Source organism: Carcharodon carcharias, chromosome 31 (assembly GCF_017639515.1).
Source record: "Carcharodon carcharias isolate sCarCar2 chromosome 31, sCarCar2.pri, whole genome shotgun sequence".
Lineage (NCBI taxonomy): Eukaryota > Metazoa > Chordata > Chondrichthyes > Lamniformes > Lamnidae > Carcharodon > Carcharodon carcharias.
This window is the reverse complement of record NC_054497.1, coordinates 1646723-1659038: the sequence shown is the minus strand read 5'-3', so window position 1 is coordinate 1659038 and position 12316 is coordinate 1646723.

Sequence of the window (12316 nt, the reverse complement as noted above, 5' to 3'; positions counted from 1 at the left end):
ACTGAACAACTGACAATCACCGACCTCATCGCCTCTGGAGATCTTCCTCCCACAGCTTCCAACCTGATAGTCGCCCAACCTCGGACAGCCCGCTTCTACCTCCTACCCAAAATCCACAAACAGAACTGTCCCGGTAGACCGATCATGTCAGCCTGTTCCTGCCCCACGGAACTCATTTCTCGTTATCTTGACTCCCTTCTCTCTCCCCTTGCCCAGTCCCTTCCCACCTACATCCGTGATTCCTCTGACACCTTATATCACATCAACAATTTCCAGTTCCCTGGCCCCAACCACTTCCTCTTCACCATGGACGTCCAATCCCTCTACACCTCCATCCCCCACCAGGATGGTCTGAGGGCCCTTAGCTTCTTCCTTGAACAGAGGCCCGAACAATCCCCATCCACCACTACTCTCCTCCGTCTGGCTGAACTTGTTCTCACACTGAACAATTTCTCCTTTAACTCCTCTCACTTCCTCCAAATAAAAGGTGTGGCTATGGGTACCCGCATGGGCCCCAGCTATGCCTGTTTCTTTATGGGGTATGTGGAACATTCCTTGTTTCAGTCCTACTCCGGCCCCCTTCCACAACTCTTTCTCCGGTACATCGATGATTACTTCGGTGCTGCTTCATGCTCTCGTTGGGACTTGGAAAACTTTATTAATTTTGCTTCCAATCTCCACCCGTCCATCATTTTCAGATGGTCCATCTCTGACACTTCCCTTCCCTTCCTTGACCTCTCTGTCTCAATCTCTGGTGATAGACTATCCACCAATATCCATTACAAGCCTACCGACTCCCATAGCTACCTCGACCACAGTTCCTCACACCACACTTCCTGTAAGGACTCCATCCCATTCTCTCAGTTCCTTCACCTCCGTCACATCTGTTCTGATGATGCTACCTTCAAAAACAGTTCCTCTGACATGTCCTCCTTCTTTCTTAACCAAGGTTTTCCACCCACGGTGGTTGACAGGGCCCTCAACCGTGTCCGGCCCATCTCCCGCGCATCTGCCCTCATGCCTTCTCCTCCCTCCCAGAAACATGATAGGGTCCCCCTTGTCCTCACTTATCACTCCACCAGCCTCCGCATTCAAAGGATCATCCTCCGCCATTTCTGCCAACTCCAGCATGATGCCACCACCAAACACATCTTCTCTTCACTCCCCGGTGGCATTCCGTAGGGATTGTTCCCTCCGGGACACCCTGGTCCACTCCTCCATCACCCCCTACTCCTCAACCCCCACCTATGGCACCTCCCCATGCCCACGCAAAAGATGCAAGACCTGCCCCTTCACTTCCTCTCTCCTCACCGTCCAAGGGCCCAAACACTCCTTTCAAGTGAAGCAGCATTTCACTTGCATTTCCCCTAACTTAGTCTACTGCATTCGTTGCTCCCAATGCGGTTTCCTCTACATTGGAGAGACCAAACGTAAACTTGGCGACCGCTTTGCAGAACACCTGCGGTCTGTCCGCAAGAAAGACCCAGACCTCCCTGTCGCTTGCCATTTTAACACTCCACCCTGCTCTCTTGCCCACATGTCTGTCCTTGGCTTGCTGCATTGTTCCAGTGAAGTCCAACGCAAACTGGAGGAACAGCACCTCATCTTCCGACTAGGCACTTTACAGCCTTCCGGACTGAATATTGAATTCAACAACTTTAGATCTTGAACTACCTCCTCCATACCCATCCCCTCTCCGTTTCTTCCCCCTTCATTTTGTTTTTTCCAATAATTTATATAGATTTTTCTTTTCCCACTTATTTCCATTATTTTTAAATCTTGTATGCCCTGCTCCTCTTTCCAGCTCACCCCCATTAGAGCTGTATCTTGAGTGCCCTGCCATCCATTCTTAATTAGCACATTCATTTAGATAATATCACCACCTTCAACACCTCTTTGTTCCTTTGTCTGTGACATCATTTGATTATCTGCTCCTATCACTGCTTGCTTGTCCCTACAACCACAGCCCCTCCTCCACTTCTCTCCCCGCCCCCCACCTCCACCTTAAACCAGCTTATATTTCACCCCTTTCCTAATATTCAATCAGTTCTGTTGAAGGGTCACGAGGACTCGAAACGTCAGCTCAATAAAAATTGGAAATGCACAAGGGGACCAAGGCTGGAGGAACACAAGAGGGAGGCAGAAGGCAACAGCCTGCTGTTAATAACTGAGTAGCTGGAATGCTACAACTCCCTGTTGTGGAACAGAGTATGTGGACAATGAGTAATCGCTGTATGTATAGCAGCAAATTATCAGCCTTGAGCTACCTTTCTGCAATTATTTGGCAAGTTTTGTTCCACTGAATTATTTAAACTTTTTCTGAGGGTCTGAACTCCCATGTTCCTCACTCATTGATTACAAGCCAGGAGCTGCTGCTTAAACCTGGCCAAGCATTCCATGAGGTGTTGTAGTCCTTGTCAATTAGAAGGGCAGAAATCATTATCTGGTGTAATGGGACAAACCTACTGCGTACGCTGATGATTAACACATAGACTGTCAGAAAAGGTCAGTCGCGTGCAGCTAAGTTTCCAAATCTTTCCGATATTCCATGTGCCTGGTTTCTCCAATTGCCCTTTGAGCTGCCTCTCGCTCTGTGTATTTAGTGGAAGAAAGAATGAGGAAAAAAATCTGAAATAAAAGCAGCCACATGGTAAATATTGACCTTTTGCCTGGGGTCTTTAAGAGATCAAAAGTGAACTTTTTCAAACAGGATTTGGCAGAGCAGGCTCCCCGATCACTTGCAGGGTGTGCCGTCACCCTATTGTGACACCTCTCCTTTCGTTGTCCCATGCTTGCTATATTCCACTCCGCCACAAGGGGGTAGCTTTTGGGCCAAAGTGTGGCAACCAGGTTTACAACTGTCCCCATGTTTTTTACTTCTGTTGGCATCAATCAGGAGAGATGTAAAACTGGCTTCTAACTCGCTGTCATGCTGGGGTTTCCACCCCTGATAGAGGGGTGAGAGCAGGGGTAGGCAGGTGGAGAATTCCTCACTATTGGCCGGGAGCATCCCATCCCCAAGCCATTTTGCCGGAGCCTGCTGAGTAACTGTTTGAGCTGATTTAAAGGTCAATTTCTTACCCTCAGGTGGAATGTGAAATTCTACCATGTTATGATCACTCTTACCTAGACGATCCTTTACTATGAAGTTATTAATTAAGCCTGTCTCCTTATACAATACCAAATCAAAAATAATCTATTCCAGAACATATTGTTCTAAAAAACTGTCTTATGAACTCAACCTCCAGACTACCTTTTGCTAATTTGATTCGTCTAATCTATATGAAGATTACAATCACCCATTTTTATTTTTTTATTATTACTTGATTTATACTCTGTCCTACACTGTAACTACATTTGGAGAGCCTATAAATCACTCCCACCAGTGACTTCTTTCCTTTGCTATTTCTTATCGCCAGCCAAACTGATTCTATGCCTTGATCCTCTGAACCAAGATCATTTCTCACCACTGTACAGTACTGATTTCACCCTTTATTAAAAAAGCTACACCACCTCTTTTTCCTTTCCTCCTGCCCTTCCAAAATGTCAAATAACCTTGAATAGGCAGGTTGTTTGTGGTCGTTTTGCAACCATTTCTCTGTAATGGCAATATATATCATACTTATTTATTTCTATTTGTGCTGTCAATTAATTCATATTGCTGTGAATGCTGCATGAATTCAGATAATGAGCCTTCATTTCTGCCTTTTTAACATTTTCCTTCCTCTGACCTTATTGTTGGTGCACTCTAATGTTTGCAAGCACTGACCTTTCCTGTCACACTCTGGTTATCATTGCCTGTATCACTACCCTGTACTATTGCCTTGTCTTTTATCCTTCGACTTTTCTTTGTATGGATCCCTCATTATTTGCAAATCATCAAAACATGTGGCAAGTCCTAAGATGCCTGAACAGAATTAATTGAGCAAAGTCTCAATCCCATTCATACTTAGAGCTTTCAGGAAAGACACAAGAGAGAAACAGGGTAATGTATCCCAAGTACAATTAGATGCCAAGTTGAGACACATAGGGCAGTAGAGAGAAGAGCTACATTGGGCTGAATGGCTTGGTCTTGTTTTTGCTTGTTCTTATATTCTTAAAGCCCAACTTCACAACATTAAGGTCTGTCAGCATCAGAACTGATGAAGAGTCATATGGACTCGAAACGTTAACTGTATCCCTCTCCGCAGATGCTGTCAGACCTGCTGAGTTTTCCCAGCTATTTTTATTTTTGTTTCAGATTTCCAGCATCTGCAGTATTTTGCTTTTGTTTCACAACGGTAAGGATGGAAGCTACGAGAGATATAACTACCAACTCCAGTGCAAAAGGAATGCTAATATTGAGTTAAGACGGCTTTTGGTTCTGAGTCGACACGCTTGCTGTACTCATAACTTGAGCTAAACCTGATCTGAGAGTGTTGAGACTGACTGCAAAGAAGAAAGTATTTCTCTTTTTATTATGACGCCTTTCACAGGATGCCCCAAAGCTATTTATGCGCTAGTATGATTTGCTGATGTTAAGGTCACACAAACAATGAATGGGGTAAATTTTTCAGCAAATCTGTTTCTGGCACTGTTGGTTGAGGGATGACTGTCGACCAGAAAAAAATCTTAACCTCATCTAAACCTATAAATAGCGCAATGAGATATAAAAAAGTAGACAGGGCCTCAATACAAAGGCAGGTAAACTTCTTCAGCCCCAAGCTTGCTCTGCCATGTTCTAATGCGTATCTAAGAAATAACCTCAGTGAGGTGCCCATAAACGGCCCAATATTTGCTCATTTTCCCATGTCACAGTGACCAAGTTATAGCCAAATTGCACTGAACTAGGCATCAGTTCTTTTTTTACCACCAGGAACTGGACTGTGCCTTTAGCCAACTGTTGGATGGGTCGGAGATAGTGGCCGGGAGATAGATGTGGTATAAGTATTTACAGTGCTGAGAACAGGGCAGGCTTCTGGAAGAATAATTAGGTAAGGAGTGGTTAAATTATTTAAGAAGTTAAGCAGTGTTCATCTATTTACACTTAATAGGTATAGTACAGGCCCCCGCTGCCACTACTGACTGACTATTGATGGCCTTTTCTCCTGTAATCACATCATGCATTACACCTTGGTCCACTGTAGAGTTATTCCAGGAAATACATTATGCAGAATGGTTACTATAATAACATTTTTAAAAATATTACCATAATAATAACTCTCGTGTACCAAAATATCTCTTAATGAACTGAGCTGACACTGCATTTGTATTACAGTGATGTTGTTCCTCCTCAATCATTTAGCTGCAATGAATATTATCACAAAAATACTAGTTATAATTTCCCAGAGACAGTTGAATTATTGAGCTGAAGACATAAATCTCAACTGTGCATGTCACTGCAGATAATAATGGCTTCACCCAGGAATGACCTCCTGATCTCATCGAGTTGCCCTTTCACCCTGAGTATTATTGGAGCATAACTTAGCCGGCTATGCAGCAATAAGGGTTTCCATTTTGGATTTTAAATTGAGCTCCATGTTGATTGATTTGGGAAATAACGCACTGATCTAACTTCAATCTCTCTTCTCCCTTCACACGTCAAGGACTCCAGTTTGGATCACGCAACATAAATCTCTTTCAAAAATAATTTCGACTAGCACAACTACAATGAAACTCTTAGAAATAATTTATTGCAGCATCCTATTGTGTTGCTTGCCTCGTGAGGTTTACTCTACAAGCACAAGATTGCACAGCTCAGTATGCGAACTGAGTATTTGCTTTGATTATTTCCTTGATGGATTGTCCCTTGATGGGCAAAAGGTCCCTGTGGAATTATTTTGAATTTTACAACAAAGGAACAGGCCATTCAGCCCGTTAGGTCAATGCTGGTGTTTACGTGCCACAAGATCCTCCTCCTGCTCTACTTCATCAAACACTATCAGTTTAACCTTCAATTTCTCACTTCTTCATGTGCTTATGCAGCTTTCCTTTAAATGTATCTATGCGACTCATCTCAACACCGTACTGAGTTCCACATTCTCACCATTGTTCTCCATATCAAAGGTTATATGGCGTGGTTACTGTTAATAATTAATCTTGGGAATCTCTCCTCACACCTCCTGAACAAGACACATGAACAAGGTTGTCATCCCCCAGCAGAATGTGCAGGGTCTGAGAATGGATCTTCCATTTATGTAATCCAGGTGGGTGCCTACATCATACTACTGATGCACTTAAGGCACCCACTGGAGGGGAAAAGGCATAAAATTCAGCTGTGGGCTCCAAGCTTTAGGGGAGGGGGAGGGATATCGAAGTTCCCCCCATGTCCACCTTCAACATCCATACCTGTACTACAGAAAGGTGTCTCTAGTTGGACATGCTTAACCTCATTGTAATCCTCCAATGCCTCTTCTCATTTGTCCTCATCTGGTTCCACTCTTACTCGTCTAGTTGTGGTTATATGAGCCTCTAGCAATGACTTCTCTTCCCAATCCCACATAATTATCATCAGAATCCTCCAAGGATCCAACCTTGGCACTCCCCCATCTTGCCGCTGCCCCTTGGTGTCATCAAGGCAGCTATGGGGTGAGAGATGTACAGTGAAACTACACAATTCTGCTAATCTACTGTTTCCCTGAATCCTTGCATTGTTTTCATATTGGCAGGCAACTCACCCACCATCCAATTTTTGATGAATCTCAATTTCCTACTGCTGGCCATGAGAAATATTCAGGCCCTTTAACCCCTCAAACCAGTTCCACTTTACAGTTACAACACAGCTGATCTGTACCTCAACTCCTTCCATTCCACTTGCTTCCTTCCTCCCTTCAATTAGCCTTTAACAATTAAACCTCCAACTGCTTGGGCCCCATATTCTGGAAATCCCTTCATAAAGCTCTGCAGCTCTTAGCCCCCTTCCCCTCCCCTCCCCTCCCTCCTCAAAATCCAACTCTTTGTCTTCTAAAAAGTTCCTTCTTTGTTTGGGTGCCCAATTTTTCATCATGCCCCTGTGAAACACCTAGAGAGGTCTTTCTATGTAAAGTACACTGCACAAATTAGGGGAGACAGTGTGCAGTGGTAATGTTGCTAGATCAGCCACCTCGGGATATGGGTTCAAATCCCACCGTGGCAGCTGGTGGAATTTAAATTCAGTTAATAAATCTGGAAACTAAAGATAGTTTCACTAATGGTGACCCATGAAACTATCATTGATTGTCATAAAAATCTGCTGTCTTTACCCAGTCTGGCCTACATGTGGTTCCAGATCCACCAGCAATGTGGTTGACTCTTAACTGGCTGCTGCAATGGCCTACAAGTACAAGGGTAATTAGGGATGGGCAACAAATGCTGGCCTTGTCAGTAATGCCCACATCCCATGAAAGAATTAAAAAACAAGGTCATTGTTATTGCTCCTGCTCTACCTCCCTCATAAGGCATTTAAAACTCATGTTTGGTGCATCCTAACCATTACTTGCTGATTTATCTCATTTTGTCTTCTCTACCAATGTTAAACTCTGTCTGACAATGCGCCACTGCAGCACCTTGGAATGTTTTGTACAGAAGATTTTGCTACATAAATGCACGTTGTTGTCGTTATTGTTGGCACTTTCCCTACACTATGATCCTTGATATTCTCACTAATGCACAGCAGGTGGTAGCAAAAGGTGAATCCTACCCATGGCTCAGGGGGATTGTACAGCTGGTCTTCCAGTTACTCAAAGTACTTCATCACACCAGGAGAAGGTCTATACCCTTTCAAACCCTCTTAAGTTCTTAAAATCTCTATAACACTTCTCAATTTTCCCTTTTCCAGAGAAAAGGGCCCCAGCTTTTCATTTTTTCCTGATAATTATAACCTTGTAACAATCTGCTTATTTTTTGCACCTTCACCAGTTCCTCCATCTCTTTTTTCACATTATAGCAACCAGAATTGTACACAGTACTCCAGTTATGGTCTATCCTGGGTCGATAGAAGTTTAACATAACTTTGGCGCTCAACAATTGTGGTAATTATGGTTTTATTTAGTGTGTAATACACCTTTAAGAATAATGCTTGTTAAGGAAGATCACACGATCTTTAGTCCCCAATAGGAGAGTAGCATGGGCTATCTCTGTAGTTCATAATTAGCAGTGTAGAGATAGAGTTTGAAGTGAAAACATGTGTAGTTGCTGCTGAATACCTTTGTAAAAAAACTAACAGTTTCCATCTAAGAAGTGTCTGCTGATCAACTCTATCAATAGTACCAACTCGGGCACCACTCACAACAAACTGGTGATGAGGATAAAGCAAGTTTAACAGAAGAAATCAAGTGAAGAAGATCTGAAGAAGAGTCATACGGACTCAAATGTTATCTCTGTCTCTCTCTCTCTCTCCAATGACACTGTCAGACCTGCTGAGTTTTCCCAGCATTTTTTACTTTTGTTCCATTAACAGCAGATTGCTGGGCATTCCAGGGGGCAGAAGACTCTCTGTTCATGTGTAAGGTTCGCTGGCTTCAGGATGACACTTCAGCAGAATCCCCAAAATTCTGTTTACAAAAGATAGTGCAAGCCTTCCCAAACCTTTTCAATTACTTCTCACACAGAAGGAAGGCTTGCATTTAGATAGCACCTTTCACAATCTCATAACTTCCCAGAAGCAAAATACTGCAGATGCTAGAAACCTGAAATAAAGACAAAAAAAAATGCAGTAAAAACTCAGCAAATCAGGCAGCATCTGCGGAGAGAAACAGAATCAATGCTTCAGGTCGATGACCTTTCATCAGAACTGAAGAGAGACAGAATTGTAAGGGTTTTTAATGCAGTGACTGCGGGGGAAGGGGGAGAAAGAACGAAGGCGAAGGCCTGTGATAGGGCGGAGGCTGGGGGAGATTTGGATTTCATGATGCAACAGCCAAAGAGAGTGGTAATGGGTATAGTAAAGAAACAAAGGCTGTGTCCAAATGAGGCATAAATTACTACATACGTGAAGCAACATGAAGGGATAAAGAAAAGAACAGGACAAGACCCAACCCAGCAACACAAAAAGTGAAGAAATAAACGCATAGAACAAGATGGAGGCAGAGGTTATAATCTAAAATTGTTGAGCTCCATGTTGAGCCCAGAAGGCTGTGGGGCGCTGAGTTGGAAGATAAGGCTCTGTTCCTCGAGCTGGTGCTGGGCTTCACTGGGACGCTGCAGCTGGACGTGGACAGAAAGGTCAGCGTGGGAGTGAGGTGGAGAATAAAGATGACAAGCAACCGGAAGCTCGGGGCTGTGGACTGAACGGAGATGTTCCACAAAGCAATCGTCCAGTCTGGTGGCATAGTGGTATTGTTATTGAACTGGTAATCCAGAGGCCCAGGGTAATGCTTTCGGGACCCTTGGTTCTAAATCCCACCACAGCAGATGGTGAAATTTGAATTCAATAAAAATCTGGATAAGTCTGATGATGACCATGAAATCATTGTTGATTGTGGTAAAAACCCATCTGGTTCACTAATGTCCCTTTAGGGAAAGAAATCTGCTGCCCATACCTGGTCTGGTTTACATGTGACTCCAGACCCACAACAATGTGGCTGACTCTCAAATGCCCTCTGAACAACAGCAGTTAGGGATGGGCAATAAATGCTGGCTTAGCCAGCAACACCCATATCCCATGAACAAATAATAAAAAAAAAGTAATGTCCCAAATTGCTTTACAGCCAATTAACTATTTTTGCAGTTTAGTAACTGTTGTAAGGTAGGAAAGACAGCACTAGTTAGCACAAAGTAAGCTCCCACAATCAGCAATGTGAAACCAGGTTATCTCTTTTAGTGATTTTGACTGGGGATAAACATTGGCCCGGACACCAGGGATAACTTCCCTGTTCTTTAAAATAGTGCCGTGGGATCTTTAACTTCCCTCTTGAGAGAGCAGACATAGTTTAACATTCCACCTGAAAGACAGCACCTCCAATAGTGCAGTGCTCCCTCAGTATTGCACTGGAGGACCAGGCTGGCTTTATGAAGTGGCTTTGAAGCTATAATCTTCAGACTCCAAGGGAACTGAGTGATAGCTGACAAGGGAAATGAAAAAGGCACTTAATGAATCTCCATCTAACAGCAATTACTAGTAACTGGTGAAGACACAGACTCAACTGATTGATGGCCTGTCCAACTGAATCGCCAGCAACCGAAAGGGATTAGCTTTACTCTGCTATAACTCTGACATATGAAAAGGGGATTGGAATTACCCAGGAAGGCTTGTTCACACCGCAAATGTGGAACAAGATCAGCAAATGTGGAACAAGATCAACAAACGCACACATGATGAGGCGATCTGTAATGTTTTGAAATGGCCGCATGTTGGTTCAGTGCCACAAGCTTAAACTCAATTGAGGGCAGTCAGGTTTAATTGAGAGTGGACTGAGGGTGACATTATGTGACAGAGGTGTCAGTTAAACACCCACGTCGCTGTATCAGTAACAACACAGACGTTTTCATTCACTGCTGTCTCAGCGAAAGAACAATGAACGTTTGAGGTACGAGCCAGATAAAAAGGAGATTAGCTTAAATAAGGTGTGACATGCAGTAGAATGGATTTGAGGTTCAGACCCATCAGATATACATGCCAGGGTCGAACTTGATTGAGCAAAGTCAGTTCTTTTTTAAAATTCTTTCTTGGGATGGGGGCATCGCTGGCTAGGCCAGCATTTATTGCCCATCCCTAACTGCCCTTGAGGAGGTGGTGGTAAGCTGCCTTCTTGGACCGCTGCAGTCCATATGGTGTAGGTACACCTACAGTGCTGTTTGGGAGGGAGTTCCAGGATTTTGACTCAGCGATAGTGAAGGGACGGCCGATATATTTCCAAGTCAGGGTGGTGGCGTGACTTGGAGGGGCACTTGCACGTGGTAGCGTTCCAAATCAGTGATTACATATACTTTAAATTGGCAGCTTGCCTTTGCGGTAGCACTCACACCTGGAAGTCACGAGGTTGTGGGCTTGAGCCTCATTCCTGGAGTCAGGCACATAATCTAATGCTGACCCTTCAGTGGAGTCCTGGGGAAGGTACGAATTGTCAGAGGTGCCATCTTTCAGACACAGGGTATAGATCTTGACTTCATGTGATCAGTTAACAGGTCTAGGACACTTGACTCTTCATCAAAATTAGCTTGGCTGTTCAGCCTAACAAGGTGAGACAGGGAGATCGAAAGGCTACTTTAAACAACAGAATTCTATATATTGCATGTTCTTTGATAATAAGCACCAGCCAGCCCCCCTTTGAAACTCAGCTTGATATCATTTCAAACCAGTTAACCTGAGCTGACAGTTATTGGCTCTGACTGAATGGTTTTACTTAGTGAACCTTCTAAAAATCAAGAACTTATTCGAAGGAAAGAGAGAAAAGCTTTTCGATTCTAAAATGCAGCAATCTAGATCTGCCGACAGATGATTTGTGGCTTTGTTCCAGGGTCAAACTTGGCTGAGCAGAGTCATTTCTTGTGGGTGTCGCTGGCTGCGCCAGCATTTATTGCCCATCCCTAGTTGACCTCACCACCCCCTTAAACCGCTGCAGTGCGTGTGGCGTATGTACACCCACCGTGCCGTTAGGGAGGGAGTTCCAGGATTTTGACCGAGCGACAATGAAGGAACGGCGATATAGTTCCGAGTCGGGATGGTGTGTGGCTTGGAGGGGAACTTGCAGGTGGTGGTGTTCCCCATGCGTCTGCTGCCCTTGTGCGACTAGGTGGTAGAGGTCATGGGTTTGGAAGGTGCTGTTGAAGGAGGTCTTGGTGAGTTGCTGCGGTGTATCTTGTGCAGGCCAATGTGGTCCAGATGTTAGTTGGATCCAGCTTACTCATCCAAGCACATAGACCATGCTGAGTATGCCTGACTATTTCATACAGCATCCCAAGGCAGCTGTTCAAGTGGGAATCAGGGACACCACAGATGCAGTGCAGGGAACAAATATGAGGGACCATTCCAGCAGGGGATGCTGTTTCTATACTGACTTCACTATAATCTCGATACCACCAGCTATTAGCCAAGCAGCAGCTCTTCAAGAGCCACTGAGTAGCACCTGGACTCTGTACAGAATATGTTCTTATAAAACCAAAAGATAAAACCCTTCCCCAATTAGTATCAGGTGCCCTTCATCACAACTAGAGCCTGCACTCAATTGTCATGGCGTCTGCAACATTAACAAGGCAGGGAGAAAGCAAGGAATCAGTCAGGGCGATTGCTTCCAATTGTTATAGAGTAATACATGCCGAAAATGCATGTAAAAAAAGAACTTGTATTTATATAGCCCCTTTCACAACCAAATGATGACTCAAGCTCTTCACAGCCAATGAAGTACTTGTGGAGCATGTA